We start from the raw sequence: 18,499 nt of genomic DNA, 5'->3' as shown, positions 1-18,499 counted from the left end.
ATAAAAAATAACCATAATTGAATTGTTCTTTGCATTGCAGAAAAGACAAAGTTTGCATAACATTTTAAGAAGACTAGAGGGAGACTGATCTGTACTTTTACGTCATGTTCTTGTAATCCTGAAGGAACCAGAAACACTTACAGCAGACATTATGCAGGAGTTTGCCTTTTCTTTTAAAATTACTTTGATAATGCAAGCTCACAGGGTAACAAGGGAAATACCTGCTACTCCATGAAATCAGACCATAATTAAACTGAGATCAAGAAGCATTTGCACAACATCCCCCCCCCCCAAAAAAAAAAAAAAAAGAGATGCACACCCTGTTCATGTAGCTGGGGACATATTAAAGAAAGAGGGAGGTAATTTTGCAGAGAGATGGAGCTGTGAGAAACTAAGAAGAAAAAAAAAGACATTTGTACATGGCTTGCTTTATGGGCAGATTACTGTAGTGTATCATGCAGCATCTTTGCCAGTGTATACCATACCTTTATTCCACGTTTGTTTCTCTGGCAAAACTGAACTCCAGATTCAAGAAAACTGGAGGAAAATGGAGAGGTGATTGAGAAAGGGCAAAGCTGACAATACCCCTAAGAGGTAGGGTATGAAAAATCATGAACATAAATATTAAGATTTTACCAATAATTCCATTTCCGAAACCTTTTTTCTTTTCAAAATAAAAACCAGTCATTTTCAGTTTTGAATACCAAACTCATCATTACCAGATAAAGAGCGCTACGGATGCACACAGTTTTGCCACTCTCCCATTCTGCTTCACCAAATTGAGTTTAATAACTCAGGGAAGCACTGCTGTTCATACTGATCTACTCCCTCTATTCTGATGCATCACTGATGGAAATAGAAAAGGCTTCCTTTTCCTTACCTCTGATATTTTCCTTAAAAAACTTCAAAGGGAAAACTATCAAGGAAAATGATGACATGCTGGGAATAGTCAGAGAGAACAATCTACCCTGTCTACAAGAGATAGTAAATGGCCTGGCAGAGCAGGGAGAGAACCATGCTGAGCCACGCATCCATGGTAGTACTAGTGTAGCTGACCTTTCAGTGCCATTCTAGAACTAAGCATTGGTCTGCCCTACAGATTTCTGCCAGTTAAGTCAGTACAGGATGTGAGAAAATCCACCATTTTCAATCCTCAGGGTAGAAATGCATCTGAAGTGATGTAAGAAAACCTCTGCTGCTTAAATCCATGTCTTTCACAGGTTGGTATAGTAAGAAAAATCCCACAGGATCCACCTGCTTTAGTTGATCACAGTATGCTTTCCAACAACATGACAAGAAAATTTTCTTTTCATGAAGAAAATTGGTTTTGTTTCATTATCAACGTGAATACATGAATATGAGTAATTAAGGTAATTCTATCTGAGCCAAATACATTTTGGTCATAAGGAGTGATTAAAGGCACATCTGGTTATCATTTTGGAGAGAGAATTCACTTAGGTATTGTTTTTACTTTATGTCCTCAGCATAACAAATGAGACTGAGAAACTGGAGAATATTAAATGCACGGAGATGGCATTCAACCAGAAGGCCTATTTCATTACACAGGAAAAACTCAACAAGAAAGCTTAGTCTGAAGGTAACTGACACTCTAGTCAAAAAGTCCAGCTGAGGCCAGCCCTAGTTACTTCCGCAAAGGAGGAACTTAAAAGATAAATATACCTCTATGACGCCAGCCTCCTTAAAAGTCCATGAAGGCATACAGATGCTGCTCCACTGAACAAAAACAAAATGAAAGAGCTATCAACAGCTTTATTACAACTTCCAAGGCTGTTTCCTCAAGAAGGTACTTGAGAATTAATTCACAAGGAGTTGCGCCAGCATCACCATTTGTTTGCTAGATTCTTAATCATAGAATCATAGAATGGTTTGGGTAAGGAAGGGACCTTTACGATCATCTAGTTCCAAGCCCTGCAGGGGACATCTCCCACTAAACCAGGCTGCTTAAAGGCCCATGCAGCCTGGCCTTGAACACCTCCAGGGAGGGGTCATCCACAACCTCTCTGGGCAACCTGTTCCAGCGTCTCACCACCCTCACAGAAAAGAATGTTTTTCTAATATCTGGACTACAACTACGCTCTTCCAGTTTAAACCCATATCCCCTTGTCCTGTTGCTATGTGCCCTTATAAAAAGTCCTTCCCCAGCTCTCCTGTAGGTTGCCTTCAGGTACAGGAAGGCCTCTATGAGGTCTTCTCAGGACCTTTTCTTCTCCAGGCTTAAAAGCCCCAGCTCTTCCAGCCTACCCCAGTAAGAGAGGTTTTCCAGCCCTGTGACCACCTTTGTGGCCCTCCTCTGGACCTCCTCCAATAACTCCATGTCTTCTTGCACTGGAGACTCCAGAACTGGACACAATACTCCAGATGGGGCCTCACGAGAGCAGAGAGGCAGAATCCCCTCCCTTGACCTGCTGGTCATGCTTCTCTTGATGTAACCCAGAATAAGGTTGGCCTTCTGGGCCATGCCAGCTTATGCTGAATCTTTCATCAATCAACACCCCCAAATACTTCTCCTCAGGGCTGCTCTCAAGCCATTCTCCACCCAACCTGAATTTGCACCTGGAATTGCCCCAACCCAGGTGCAGGACCTTGCACTTGGCCTTGTTAAACTTCATGAGGTTGGCATGAGCTCACCTCTCAAGCCTGTTCCTCTGGATTTTCCCTTCCCTCTAACATGTCAACTGCACCACTCAGCTTAGTGTTGTCTGCAAACTTGCTGAGGGTGCACTTGATCCCAGCGCCCATGTTGCCTACAAAGATGTTAAATAACACCAGTCACAGCACCAATCCCTGAGGACTGCCACTCGTCACTGGACTCCACTTGGACACTGAGCTGTTGGACCACCAGTCTCCAAATGCAACCATACAGACAATTCCTTATCCAGCTAGTGGTCCATCTTCCTCATCTTGTGCTTCCTCTTAGACCTGTAACCAACATCTTATATCCCACTGGCAATCAAGCCTCAAAGGAAAGCTGTGACGTTATTAATAGACCAATTGTTCCTCTCAAGCAGTTGTATTAGTTGGCAGTTTCTGTTATTTGGCCAGCTCACTGCTGAACAGCTCTATTCTTCTCTCCATTCAATATGAAGTCATGGCATACTTCATGCCATTTGGCACTGATGTCTGCCCAGACATCAGAGAGTTCTCACTTGGATCTATTAGTACCTTCTAGCATAATTACACTCTATCAGTTAAAGAAATACATAGAAGGAGGTGGCCTGCCCTGAAACCTTAACTCTCATGTTCAGTTGAATAAACTCAGATGGCTAGCACTGACACTGAAAAATCCAAATCCTCCTAGCTAGACAATGCCTATCAAAACAAATAGAAATGGGCAGAACAGCTCCCTATCCTGTGGTTTTCTTCTATTCTTTACTGCAGATTAGGGTGTGGGGACCACAGCACACAGACAAGAATATCCACTGCTGATACAGTCTTCGTGGCACAACCACTTCTGCTCCTTCATTTCTGCCACCCAGACATACTGGAAAACAAACTTCTGATCACAATGTCAAAATGTGGCAAATATTAATTTTTGCATCTCACAAACAATCGCTCAAACAACCCATAAACATCTAAAGACATTTCAGAAGAAATTAAAATTAACCGTGTGCAGAATATTTCAATTAGTTTACTAATGAAAAGCTGAAATCAATTTTCAACATCATTATTTTAGTTTTGGTATCAAAATGAACAGCAGATGGGGAATAGGTTTTTGCATTTATTTATCTACACATTAAACACATTCTCTTAATGGCAATCTCTACTGAACTTGACGATTATGATGCAGCAATTTGAGGTTTTATGGCTTTTTCCAGACTCTGTCATGGACCCTGAGTTTTCTTATGACCGTGCAAATGAATCAATGGATACATGTTAGAGGCAAATGCAGAGAAAAGAAAGAATGTCACAATTTCTAAACTATAGATGACCTTTGATGATGGTAACATTACAAATGTATGCCACATTAGCTGTGCTCAAGACCAACTACTGTACTTAGAAGCAACAGAAGCTCATCATGTGCCAATATGAACGGAAGCTATAAAGGCACTGGTCACTGAAAGAGATATGTGTAGAGTTATAAGTGCTTATGCTGGGGTTTGAGAACCAAGTGGAGCAAAAAAACCCCCCAAAAAACCAGAACAGAACAGAACAGAAACACACACTGCAATCAAGGACACATCTTGCAAGTCAAGGAGATCAGGAGGAAAGGTGCTTAGAAACCCTCCATAGTCCTGTTGTTCCTAAAAAGATATGCACTTGAGCTTCTGGTAAATCTAGACATGATTTTACTCAGAGTTTAGGAGTATTTCAGTCATGTTTGAGAAAATCACATTAATGAAAAGGCTATCCAGATCTCTTTCAATGCTCTGACTGGGGTCTAAGCATGGCACTAGACAGCATCTCAAGTGTGCATCACACACAAGCAACGAAAAGCTTCTTAAGCATCAGATGAAGCTGAAACATCACATGGGCACAAAAAATATATGATTATTAACAATGATGATTTCACTTTAGCAACACTGTAAAATGACAAATAAGCACTACCAAACTGTATGACTTCAACGGGCTGTAGTATTTTGGCTCAAAGCATGAGTCTATAGGCGCAACAAACAGCAACTGCAAGATCAACAAGCCTTATTTCCAAGACAACATGTGTGCTGAAAGTAATTCCTCCCAAGCTGACTTCAGGCTGGACCAGCTAGTGACTCTGCAAGATCCCTGACAAGCCTGATATGTCATAAAAACATTCCTCACGCTACCTTTATCAAGGTCTCATTAGAAAACATCATTTAGTAACAATCAAATGACCATTAAAAAAAAAGTAGACGTGTTAATAACAACATCAGTTTTCATCCAGACTCTTCACTGACATGGTGCACAACAGTTAAACGATGTTTGAGTTCATCCTAGTCCAAAGCAGTTTTAAATCTGCAGTTTATTATTAGAGAAGAAAGGACACAGTTAATGACGTATTGCACAGAGAAACTCAGTAACTTATTAGCTTTAAATTTCTGAGCAAAATATGCATCTTGACGAGAGCAACCATCATATAATTATTTCTGCAAATGAGAAACATGTTCATATGATAAGTATTTTTATCCAAGTTGCTATCAGTTATACTTCAGAAACAAGTAATTCATTTAGGAACTAATTTGAGCAATAGTCTGCCAAATTGAGCCTAAAGCTTCAAAAAGCAGAGTTATGCAATAAGAAGTTGGTTCCCTAATTTCCTGCATGAATGGAGACATAAAATTAAGACCAAGTGTCATTTTATCGAGGATCAGAAAACATACTTTTAGAACTAAGGTGGTTTTGAATTCTTCAGCTTCCACGGCACTTAGAAAAAAATACTTGTTTAAAACATTTTGGTGATGAGGCTTAATGGGCTGAAGGCAATCTGTGTTAATGGTGTCTACTATGAAATGTATTATTTTTTGCTCCGAGTGCCTTTAGCTCAGGAATAGCTAATATCTGTTTGTCTCCAGTTTCTTTTTATTACTAACTACAGGGCCGAGAAATTATCAGTCAAACTGGGATATCAGCTTACTTAAATCAGAGATGGTATGAGTGCTGCAGGGAGATTTGCTGTCGTCCTAAGTGGATCTATTAATTGTTAGGAACTTAAAGGTACGAAACCGTTCCTCCCCTAATTACCCATCTCACACATTACTAAACTCATTAACAAAATGGTGCCACTACTTCATGGCTGACAAATTATCATTTGTATGGAAAATTAGAATGTATTCCAGTGATAAAATGTTTGATTTTAAACACGTACTGTTACAACAGTAATGATATCAGGTAACACAGCAAAAAGGGTACCAAAAAGACTAGTTAAGGCTTTTGAAAAACAAAATTCTCTATATTTACGCAGTGCAATTTGTTTCAATAAATTTGCATATTTTACAATGGCCAATTGTCTTGAACTGATTTAAAAAAATATTTACATACAGCTTGTATAGTTTTGTGAGTCATGCAGGTAGGTAAAAAATACAGTTCTCAACATGAGATCAGTATCACTATATGGTAGCAGGTCTTGACATTTGATGTAACCAAAATGCATTTTGAGATGGCTGACTTGACTCAGAGTGGATTTTAAGAAGTTTAACCATTCGGTATACTGTATCTCACTTGCACCTGTCTCTTCCAAAATGTCCATTTTTGGATAACGATGTTAAAATTATTTATGTAAATTTAAATACCCCTTAATTTTCACAGACATTTTCAATTCAGTGCAACATTCATATTAACTATATTTTAATTTTACAAGTGAAGAACATTCACTCAAATCACACTTGTAATTGTCTCATTACAGTAAATCTGACCTCTCCTCTGTTACATTATGTTGCTTTCTCTACCATTTTTTTTCTGCATGGTTCTTGACCATTTTAATGCTCTTTTGTCATATGATGCCTCTGTGCCAAAGGTACTGTTCCAACAAAACCAAAAAGAGAGTTGAGAACCACCACTACGTACATATACATACAGAGGTGGTTCTTCATCCCACACACTTACACACTAGAATTAATAGCTAATACTAAGCAATTTCCTCAGCTGTGTCTACTAAAAGGGGAAAACTAAGAATCAAAACATTTCCCTATTTACTTTTATGAGGACTATTACCCTGAATGTGACTAACAACAGAGCAAGACCACCGCGTTGTTAGTTATTTCCAATCATTTTCCCAAAGCAGCAACCTAGATCAAACATTTTTTGCCACAGTATCTCGTAGTATCCTACTACTGGTGCTTGTCTGTTTATGGCTCCTTGCTGCTTTTCCCAGATTTCTGCTGTTTTAAGACAGTCCTCTTAACAATTACTGCCTTTATCTGCATCTTGTCTTTATTAAGAAGATAATATATAATAACAAATCCAAATACTAACCAATTTGGCAATTACCTGTGCTGGCATACAGTTCCTCTTATTACAAGATGCTTCATTATGATATAATGCATTTAACCATTTTGAGATTAATTTTGAAGTACATTATCCATCAGTTTCAGAAGTGCTTCATTTATGTCTGTATGGGAACTGCTGAATCACGGCCTGAACCACTGATTGGTCACCTGAGGTGAGCACCAAGTCAGCCATGGGGGCACAGGTGAAGGTGATATACCTGTGTGGGTGGAAGGGGTGGAGCCTAGTTCCTCCTCTCTCAAACCCCATTTAAGGGCTGACCACCACCAGGGAAGGATCTCTTCTTGGAGATCCCTCCCATGTGGAGTCCTCTGCGAGCCTTGTCATCTTAAAGGTGAGCCATCTTCTCTTTTGTATTACCTGTATAACTGTTTGTATAGAACTACTTAAAATATACCATCTTCTATACTATTCCCTGGTGGAGTATCGTCATTAGGAGTTATTTACTCTACATTTGGCGAGCCAGGCAGCTCTAACTAAATCCATAATGTCGTTTATTTGGAGTATGTTTAAATGGGCCAAGGGGGAGAACGTTACCCCCCTAGAACAGACAATCCCTGGTCTAATTCCAGGATTCATGGGGTCACCCTACTATGGATTGGCATCCGTTATTGAGAAATGGGGACCCATGCGGGTTCCAGGGACTGCCGCTCCTTCTCCATCTTATTTGACTGACTACTTCGTAGGATTAGATAAAGACATACTTGTTACCAAGGAGCGGCGGTTAGCTGCCTCTGCAGTAGCCTGGCCATTAGTAATGGCCATACTCAAGTTAGATGTTGCAAATGTTAATATGGAGACTGAAAATCAGTTATTACGAGACCGTATTGAGAAACTGGAACAACAGCTGGGTACGTTAACAACCAAAAAGCCTGGCCTAAATGTCCCCACAAGACAAATAAGGAATATATTGGTAGAAGACACCCCAAAATCAGAGGAAGAAGACTCTGATATGACAGGGGAAAAGATCTCTAAGGCAGATCTCGAAACTCCATCTATGATGGACCCATTCGAGATTCGGCCTATTATAACTCAAAAAACAAAGAAGGTACAGGATAGACCAGCAGGGGTGCCTCCTGACCAATGGCCCCCTGCAGAAACCTGCCTCCATGTGACCGCTCGTCCATATACAGCTAATGAGTTGATGGACCTAGTACAGCGGTTCCATCAGAAACCAAGAGAAAGCATACCATCATGGCTCCTAAGGTTATGGGATGCAGGAGCTGAAAGTGTTTTAGTAAATGGAACAGAAATGTCAAAATTAGCATCTATAACGATAAACCCGGCATTAAGACAAAGATTATATGCAGCTGTCCATTATAATGAGGAAAACCATTCTATTATAGATTGGTTGATGGCTGCATGCCGCTTAACATGGCCTAACAAAACCGATATCCCTCTTAATACTGGTTTGTGGTCCTCTATGGAGGACCTCCAGACCTATATCAGAGAACTGGGTATGAGGGAGGCTCTGTATGCGGACACTTTTGAAAGCCCCGATACGGAAAAATTTACAGCGGGCATGAGAGATCTAATACTACAGCAGGCCCCCTCCCACCTATATGGGATGTTGGTTTCCATATTAAATCCATTGGTGGCATCAGAAGCCATCGTACAGCAGGCAGCCCAGTTAGTAGCAGACTTAGGGGAGACGGAGCGCGTAAGAACCAGGCGTAATGTTCGTATAGTGGAAGATGCTGAGGCCTTCCCTATTAGAACTAAAAAGCCTGCTCCACGGATGCCCCGATCAGGCCCCGTACGGGTATCCCGGAGGACTATGTTTAATGATCTCATACGGGCTGGGGTTGCATTTACCAAAATTGATGGGCAACCCAACCATGTTTTGTTACAGCTGTGGAAACAGCTTAGAAATGATCAGAAATTTCAGAGTGCTCCCAGAAAATCGGGAGTACGAATTATAGAAAAAACACCAACAACAACCTGGAATTTGGCTGACTTTATAATACCGAACAGAAGGAAAAAAAATCCGCAGGTGTCACAGGCTACAGTGCCTGAGCCACCTGTGGCAAAAGATTTAGATCTGGCAAAATTCATGGATTAACGGAAAATTCTGGTCCCCATAGGGCCTCTAGCTGTGACCGGAGGCCCTATGTAGAACTAACAATATTCTGGTCCAGGACAAATGTGCAGAAGGTGATGGCTCTAGTGGATACTGGCGCAGAAACATCGATTATATATGGAGACCCAACGAAATTTAAGGGTAATAGAGTGATGATTGGTGGGTTTGGGGGACAGACTATTCCAGTCACCCAGACGTGGCTGAAATTGGGGGTTGGGCGTCTCCCGCCCCGGGAGTATAAGGTGTCGATTGCCCCAATTCCAGAATATATCTTGGGCATAGACATTCTATGGGGTCTGGCTCTCCAGACAACTGTGGGAGAGTTCAGACTACGGCAGAGGTACATTAGTATCCGGGCAATACGGACAATATTGAGGGGCCATGCGAAACATGAGCCCATTTGTTTGCCAAAACCACGCCGGATTACTAATGTAAGACAGTACAGACTCCCGGGTGGACAAGAAGAAATATCAAAAACAGTGCAGGAATTAGAGAAAGTAGGTATTATAAGGCCTGCACACAGCCCATATAATTCCCCCATATGGCCAGTACGGAAGTCGGATGGAACATGGAGAATGACGGTGGATTATAGGGAACTGAATAAGGTCACGCCGCCCATCCATGCGGCCGTACCCAATATTGCCTCCTTAATGGACACTCTTAGTAGGGAAATTAAAACCTACCATTGTGTCCTGGATTTAGCGAATGCGTTTTTTAGCATACCTATTGCTAAAGAATCACAAGATCAATTTGCATTTACGTGGGGAGGCAGGCAGTGGACCTTTCAGGTCTTGCCACAGGGGTACGTGCACTCACCAACATACTGTCATAATTTGGTGGCACGTGACCTGGCTGATTGGAGGAAACCAAACAGTGTGAACCTATACCACTATATTGATGACCTCCTGTTAACATCCGACTCACTGGAAGCAGTAGGGGAGGCAGCAGATTCATTAACTGCCTACCTAAGTGAAAGAGGATGGGCTATCAATCCTCAAAAAGTGCAAGGTCCAGGACTGTCCGTAAAATTTCTAGGGGTAGTCTGGTCAGGAAAGACCAAAGTATTACCTGATGCCGTCATAGATAAGGTTCAGGCATTTCCAGTCCCTACAACACCAAAGCAGCTGCAGGAATTCCTGGGTATATTGGGATATTGGCGTTCCTTTATACCTCATTTGGCGCAGCTGCTGAGACCTTTATATAGACTTACCAAAAAGGGCCAATTATGGGACTGGGGGAGAACAGAACAGGATGCTTTTCAACAGGCGAAACAGGCGGTTAAACAAGCCCAGGCACTGGGTATATTTGATCCTACCCTTCCAGCTGAGCTAGATGTTCACGTAACTCAAGATGGCTTTGGCTGGGGCCTGTGGCAACGTCAGAGTTCTGTTCGGACCCCCATTGGATTTTGGTCTCAGGTGTGGCATGGAGCAGAGGAAAGATATAGTATGATTGAAAAACAGTTATTGGCTGCCTATTCTGCATTACAAGCGGTAGAGCCAATAACCCAAACGGCCGAAGTTATAGTCAAGACTACATTGCCAATCCAGGGGTGGGTAAGAGATCTGACCCACCTTCCTAAGACGGGGGTGGCCCAGGCGCAGACGGTGGCACGATGGGTTGCCTATCTCAGTCAGAGGAGTAGTCTATCTTCCTCACCGTTGAAAGAAGAGCTTCAGAAGATTCTTGGCCCAGTAACGTATCATAGTGATGCACCAAAACAAACTTCGGTTGCTCCACCACAGAAGAGTCCCGTCCAGGAAGGAAAATATCCTATTCCTGAAGATGCCTGGTACACGGATGGGTCCAGCAAGGGCAACCCAAGTAAGTGGAGAGCAGTAGCGTACCATCCTGCCACAGACACAATCTGGTTCGAAGAGGGGGATGGTCAAAGCAGCCAGTGGGCAGAGCTGCGGGCGGTGTGGATGGTTATAACCAAAGAACCTGGTGATGGTATCCTGAATATTTGCACAGATAGTTGGGCTGTGTATCGGGGGCTCACTCTTTGGATTGCACAGTGGGCCACCCAGGATTGGACTATCCACTCCCGACCGATCTGGGGCAAAGATATGTGGTTAGACATATGGAATACAGTCAAACACAGAACTGTGTGTGTCTACCATGTTTCTGGTCATCAACCCCTACAGTCACCAGGAAATGATGAAGCCGACACACTGGCCCGAGTTAGATGGGTTGAGAATTCTCCATCTGAGAATATCGCTTACTGGCTACATCAAAAGCTGCGGCATGCTGGGCAGAAGACCATGTGGGCAGCCGCTAAAGCGTGGGGACTGCCCGTACAACTATCGGACATCGCTCAAGCATGCCGAGACTGTGACGCCTGCTCTAAGATAAGACCGAGGTCGTTGCCTGAAACTACAGCCCATCTTGCTAGAGGACACAATCCTCTACAGAGGTGGCAGGTTGATTATATTGGGCCTCTCCCTCGGTCTGAGGGGGCGAGATATGCCCTAACCTGTGTCGACACCGCGAGTGGGCTAATGCAGGCCTATCCAGTACCAAAAGCCAACCAGGCATACACTATAAAGGCACTCACAAGGTTGATGGCTGCCTACGGGACACCGCAAGTCATCGAGAGTGACCAAGGAAGTCATTTCACGGGTGCAGTGATACAACGCTGGGCAGAAGAAAATAATATTGAGTGGCGATTCCACCTGCCATATAATCCAACGGGGGCAGGCCTTATCGAACGTTACAATGGTATTCTCAAGGCTGCCCTGAAGACAGACTCTCAGTCCCTGCAGGGGTGGACAAAGAGACTCCATGAGACCCTGCGGGACCTGAATGAAAGACCTAGAGATGGCAGACCCAGTGCCTTGAAAATGTTACAAACAATATGGGCCTCCCCACTTAGGATCCAAATTACGGGCACCGATAATGAAGTGAAACCTCAGATTGGCAATGAGAACAACCTTCTGCTCCCTGCCCCTGAGGACCTAGAACCAGGTACCAATAGAATAAAATGGCCCTGGAAGGTGCAGGTAGGACCACGATGGTGCGGCCTACTTGCACCTTGGGGGAGATTATTGGAGGTGGGGGGTTCGGTAGCTCCTCCGGTTATAGGTACATGGCCTACTGAAATAATGGTTAACACTCCAGTCTTCATTGCTAAGGGGACCCCTATCATGTCTCTGTGGCAGATCAGGACACCCCCTTTGGTGCCTGATATAGTCGTACAGCCACAGACATCGGGTCAAAGGGTTTGGTACAGGCGACCAGGGCGTGCCCCTGTACAAGCTGAAGTGTTAACCCAAGACAGGAATACGGCCTGTATCTTGCCCTGGAAAGCGGATCTTCCCCTCTTGGTACCTCTAAAACACTTGTATTACTCCCCATAAGTCTATGAATCACCAGAAGGAATCAAAACAATACTGCAGTGTTCCAGAGTTGTTATAAGACCATGTGAAGCATCTGGTGATGGTCTAACCGGGACTGATGACACGTAAGATGGACCTGCACTGTATGATTACATGCTTCCAGTAGATACCACCGAGCACTGGCCCAAAGAAGAGTTCGACGGATGCGCCGATCATCACTCATATCAGATTACATCAGCATGCGTTGCGACGGGCAATTATGTAAGCGTCGCGATGTATTGGGTCTCTGTATCAAGGGGAACTCACCTTATGGTTACTTGATCAGTGGTTCATGTCGTGAAGGGGTGGAGTGTATGGGAACTGCTGAATCACGGCCTGAACCACTGATTGGTCACCTGAGGTGAGCACCAAGTCAGCCATGGGGGCACAGGTGAAGGTGATATACCTGTGTGGGTGGAAGGGGTGGAGCCTAGTTCCTCCTCTCTCAAACCCCATTTAAGGGCTGACCACCACCAGGGAAGGATCTCTTCTTGGAGATCCCTCCCATGTGGAGTCCTCTGCGAGCCTTGTCATCTTAAAGGTGAGCCATCTTCTCTTTTGTATTACCTGTATAACTGTTTGTATAGAACTACTTAAAATATACCATCTTCTATACTATTCCCTGGTGGAGTATCGTCATTAGGAGTTATTTACTCTACAATGTCCTCGGCAGAAATAAGCCTCACTGGTAAAACCTGGCAGAAGCATCCCATAGTGACCAGACAGGGGGCTCCATGCATACTTGGTGTAGACTATCTCAGAAGGGGGCACTTTAAGGATCCCAAAGGGTATCGATGGGCTTTTGGAATAGCTGCTATGGACACAGATAACATTAAGCAGCTGTCTGTTTTACCTGGCCTATCAGAAGATCCGTCTGTTGTGGGGTTGCTACAAGTGGAGGAGCAACAGGTACCGATTGCTACAAAAACGGTACACAGACGGCAGTACCGCGCTTTCCTTGCTCCCCATTCATAACTTGATCCGTCAGCTAGAGAGCCAGGGAGTGATCAGCAAAACTCACTCACCATTTAACAGCCCCATATGGCCGGTGTGTAAAGCCAGTGAAGAATGGAGGCTGATGGTAGATTACCCTGGCCTGAATAAGGTCACAACCCACTGAGTGCTGCTGTGCCAGACATGCTACAACTCCAGTATGAACTGGGTTCAAAAGCAGCCAAGTGGTATGCCACCATTGACATTGCCAATGCCTTCTTTTCAATTCCTTTGGACACAGAATGCAGGCCTCAGTTTGCCTTCACCTGGTTCAGTACACCTGGAACCGTTTGCCCCAGGGGTGGAAACACAGCCCAACCATTTACCATGGGTTGATCCAAACTGCATTGGAACAGGGTGGTGCTCCTGAGCATCTGCAATACATTGATGACATTGTTGTATGGGGCAATACAGCAGAGGAAACCTTTGAGAAAGGAGAGCAGATTATCCAAATTCTCCTACAAGCTGGCTTTGCTATCAAGCAAAGCAAAGTGAAAGGGCCTGCACAAGAAATTCAGTTCCTAGGTATAAAGTGGCAAGATGGATGTCGTCACATCCCAACAGATGTGATTGACAAAATTACTGCCATGTCTCCACCCACCAGTAAGACAGGAACCCAAGCTTTTCTGGGTGTAGTGGGCTTTTGGAGAATGCATGTTCCAAACTACAGTCTCATTGTGAGCCCTCTCTTTTGGGTGACGCAGAAGAAGAATGATTTTGTGTGGGGCCCTGAGCAGCAGCAGGCTTTTGAGCAAATTAAACAGGAGATAGCCCGTGCCGTGGCCCTGGGGCCAGTGCGGATGGGACAGGATGTAAAGAACATCCTCTACACTGCTGCTGGAAAGGAAGGTCCCACTTGGAGTCTGTGGCAAAGAGCTCCTGGAGAGACCCGAGGCCGACCCCTTGGATTCTGGAGTCGGGCGTACAGGGGGTCTGAGGAGCGCTACACTCCAACTGAGAAGGAGATCTTAGCTGCGTAGGAGGGTGTTTGAGCTGCTTCCAAAGTAATCGGTATGAAGTAATCGGTACTGAAACACAGCTCCTTCTGGCACCTCGACTGCCAGTGTTGAGCTGGATGTTCAAAGGGACAGTTCACTCTACCCATCATGCTACTGATGCCACTTGGAGTAAATGGACTGCACTGATTACACAGCGAGCTTGAATGGGGAACCTCAACCATCCAGGAATCCTGGAGGTGATCATGGACTGGCCTGAAGGTAAAAAGTTTGGAACAATGCCAGCAGAGGAGTGGTCACGTGCTAAAGAAGCCCCACCATATAATGAACAGAGACCCCACCAGACAATGAAAAGAGATATGCCCTGTTCACAGATGGATCGTGTTGCATTGTGGGTAAGCACTGCAGATGGAAATCTGCTGTGTGGAGCCCCACACAACAAGTTTCAGAGGCCACTGAAGGAAAAGGAGAATCAAGTCAATTTGCAGAGGTAAAGGCTGTCCAGCTGGCCTTAGATATTGCTGAACGGGAGAGGTGGCCAGTGCTTTATCTTTACACTGACTCGTGGATGGTGGTAAATGCTTTATGGGGGTGGTTACAGCAGTGGGAACAAAATAGTTGGCAATGGAGGGGTAAACCTATTTGGGCTGCTGAACTGTGGAAAAGCATTGCCGCCTGAATAAAGAATATGGTTGTAAAGGTGCGCCATGTAGATGCTCATGTTCCTAAGAGCCGGGCAACTGAGGAACAACAAAATAACCATCAGGTAGATTGAGCTGCCAAAGTTAAGGTGGCTCAAGTAGACTTGGACTGGCAACACAAGAGTGAATTATTTCTAGCTCGGTGGGCCCATGAGACCTCGGGCCATCAAGGAAGAGATGCAACATATAAGTGGGCTAGAGACCGAGGGGTGGACTTAACTATGGATGCCATTGCACAGGTTATCCATGACTGTGACACATGCACCACAATTAAACAAGCCAAGAAGATGAAACCTCTTTGGGGGGAAGGGCGATGGCAAAACTATAAATATGGGGAGGCGTGGCAGGTTGATTACATCACCTTGCCACGATCTTGCAATGGTAAGCGTTATGTGCTCACCATGGTAGAGGCAACTACTGGGTGGCTTGAAACATATGCAGTACCCCATGCTACCACCCGAAACACCATCTTAGGGCTCGAGAAACAAGTCCTTTGGCGACATGGCACTCCAGAAAGAATTGAGTCCGATAATGGAATTCATTTCAAAAATTCTCTTGTAAATACTTGGGCAAAAGATCATGGCATCGAGTGGATTTATCATATCCCCTATCACACACCAGCTTCTGGTAAAATTGAAAGGTACAGTGGGTTGTTAAAAACAATGTTGAAAGCAATGGGTGGCAGAACATTTAAGCACTGGGAGAAGAATTTGTCAGAAGCTACCTGGTCGGTCAACACTCAAGGATCAATCAATCGCGATGGTCCTGCCCAATCCAGCTCTCTACCTACTGTAGAGGGAGAAAAGGTCCCTGTAGTACATGTGAAGAACATGTTGGGAAAAGCAGTTTGGGTCCTTCCAGCTTCTGGAGAGGGCAAACCTCTCCGTGGAACTATTTTTGCTCAGAGACCTGAGTCTACCTGGTGGGTGATGCAGAAGAATGGGGATGTTCAATGTGTACCACATGGGAATTTGATGTGGGGAAAGCGCCCTCAGTAATTCTATTAGTATGTATATATGTATATATGTATGCATGTATGCATGTATATATGTATGTTGTATGTGTTTGTATTTAATGCTTGTTAATCACTGTTTCTTTATGTATATATAAATATATTAAGCATGATGTAATGATGTTGAATAAGGGGTGGAATGTTATGGTTTTATGATTTTTGTTGTATTATTGATATTCCACATCATAACATCATGTGGTGTATTGGGAGTTAATATCTCTTGCTTCTTTTCCTCTATATACAGAAGGAAACTAGTAGTTTGCGACAAGCTGAGTTTAATTTTTATGTGTTAGTTCCTAACTAACTTCAGAAGAAAAGGTAAGCTCCTGACCTAACGTTTACATTCATAACAACAGCAGAGATGAAGGTGTGATTTGCCATCTGCCTCGACTACCTCTTGTTTCTGCAATTTATGTTCATTACAGAGTACGTCAAGTCTGTTACCCAAAGTATTCAGCATAGGCAGCATACCCTCAAACATACTAAACCATCACTAGTGCAATCACAGCACAAGTTTTGTTTGAGAAACACCACATAAAAGAAGATTGATTTTCATCTTGAAAATGTCAAACTTCTGCCTATAAAGCTCAGCTACATTTTTCTGAAAAGGCAAACTTCCAAAAAAGCCATTGACCTGACAGATCTCTGACGCATCATGATAGATGTGACAGCTCTACTACTTTACCAGAAGAAATGTGCTCCAACAGAATGAGGCAATCAATGAAGAATAATAAATCTAGTCCAGATAGTATAAATATTCTTTTGTACATGCATAAGAAAAGAAAATCTAACATAGTTGGGCTTTTTGTTGTTGTTGTTGTTCTAAACACATATCAGGAACATCCCTCTTTAACAAACTACTACTCGATCTCTCTTAAATATTACAGTACATTACTTAATCTTTCTTAATCTATTTTCTCTGTCCAGCAGTTCTCCATGTAAAGTCTTGATGTGCACTTATGTATTATTAATCTAGGAGGAAAAAAACATATCTAACTTTAAAACACAGTTTCCACTGAAAAGAACAAAATAAATTACCTTTCTTCCTGTTCCCTCTGTCAATCAGATGAACAACAGCTGTTCCAGAAGTATCTACTGAATTATATCCCCATCTTCCTAGAAAAAACAGTGGATTGATACTACGTCAGGATTTTACCTTGAGTGGACAATGTGAGTACTTTCCTCCAACCCGCCCCCCCCCCCCCCTTCAAAATTCCTGTATTTGAGATAAATTAGAGCAACTTTACAAAAGTTAATTTCACATTCATAAATCAAAGCTTTCTAGGTGAAGAATCTGCCTGATTTATAACTAGAACATTTTCTACCCTCTAACTCTTAAGTAACAGCCTTGATGTCAGCCTGAGAGGAAAAAACCTCCTAATTAAGTATTTACTGAAATTACTTGACAAAGCACTAAAAAAACAAGCACACCACATCACTCTTAAAGCACTGATAAAGATGCACATGGTAACACGAGCATGTTCAAGGTTTTCAGTAAGAAGAATCAATAAATCTTTGAACTGCTACGCGAGTAGATTGATGGTTACTGCGTTTGTGCAAGATTTCAAAAATATATCAATATATCACTGTCGTAACTCTGTAATTTCTTCCATTTTTAATACGTTCAAACACAGATAATACTTAATGTTGTAGTAACTCAGATTGAATTAAACAGTACTGCACACACAAAACAAGTAGATAAGTGAATCCAGCGCAGCAGATTTTGAAATGGGGATCAAAATATGAGAATTTCAATATCTATAGAACATCTGCTTCTTCATGTATTTTTTTTTCCTTAAGACTGTAGTTCCAAAGAAAAAACAGAAGGAAAAGGGTAAGAACACGGTGCTACTCTTATACTCTGAAACATGATGGTTGTATTTACAAAGAGGCTGAGAATAAATAAGTATATAAGATGTTTAAGTCAAACACATGCCTGTATCAAACATATTTGCACATACCTAGATATCATAAGGTTTCAACACTTAACTTTGTATTATATACTCTTGGAAAGAATATCTTCCTCTGTTGTCATGGGTTATGCAGATAATATGCAAGAAGTTATTCATACAAACTGGAATTTCTATTAACACAGACCTGATATAGCACAGCATGTTCTTAGCTACTCTCTCTCATCCCCATGTGCAAGGCTCAGAGGCCCATCACACACCAGTTTCCTCCCACATCACAGCTTTGTGGTTGGCTTAGACAATCATCTATTATCTAGTTATTGAGAGTTTAAATCACATTTTGAATTTACATTTATTTTTAACAATATGCAAATATTTTCCATTAATATAATCAAACTCGTTACTGCATCTCAAGCTATTTCTGAATTTTCCGTAACTGGCACAGCAGTTCACCTCATCATCTCTAATTTTGCTATCATCCTATTACCTTCTGATACAAATGCAGGTTTAAAAATAATGTTATAGAGAGTA

At 42.8% G+C, this 18,499-nt stretch overlaps 1 protein-coding gene across 1 annotated transcript in view; it reads right to left on the bottom strand.

Annotated features, from left to right (window-relative positions):
• PCDH15 (protocadherin related 15) overlaps positions 1-18,499 on the bottom strand; it is a 598,943-nt gene that overhangs the window by 484,312 nt on the left and 96,132 nt on the right. The window contains exon 3 of the mRNA XM_065746677.1: positions 17,097-17,174. The gene's annotated coding sequence lies outside the window, so the exon portion shown is untranslated. The remainder of the gene's footprint in view (positions 1-17,096; positions 17,175-18,499) is intronic.

Source organism: Cyrtonyx montezumae, unplaced genomic scaffold (assembly GCF_038088225.1).
Source record: "Cyrtonyx montezumae isolate F1298 unplaced genomic scaffold, pur_monq_1.0 scaffold_4, whole genome shotgun sequence".
In the NCBI taxonomy this organism is placed as follows: domain Eukaryota; kingdom Metazoa; phylum Chordata; class Aves; order Galliformes; family Odontophoridae; genus Cyrtonyx; species Cyrtonyx montezumae.
The sequence above is the reverse complement of the archived record's forward strand: the minus strand, read 5'-3'. Positions and strand labels throughout refer to the sequence as shown.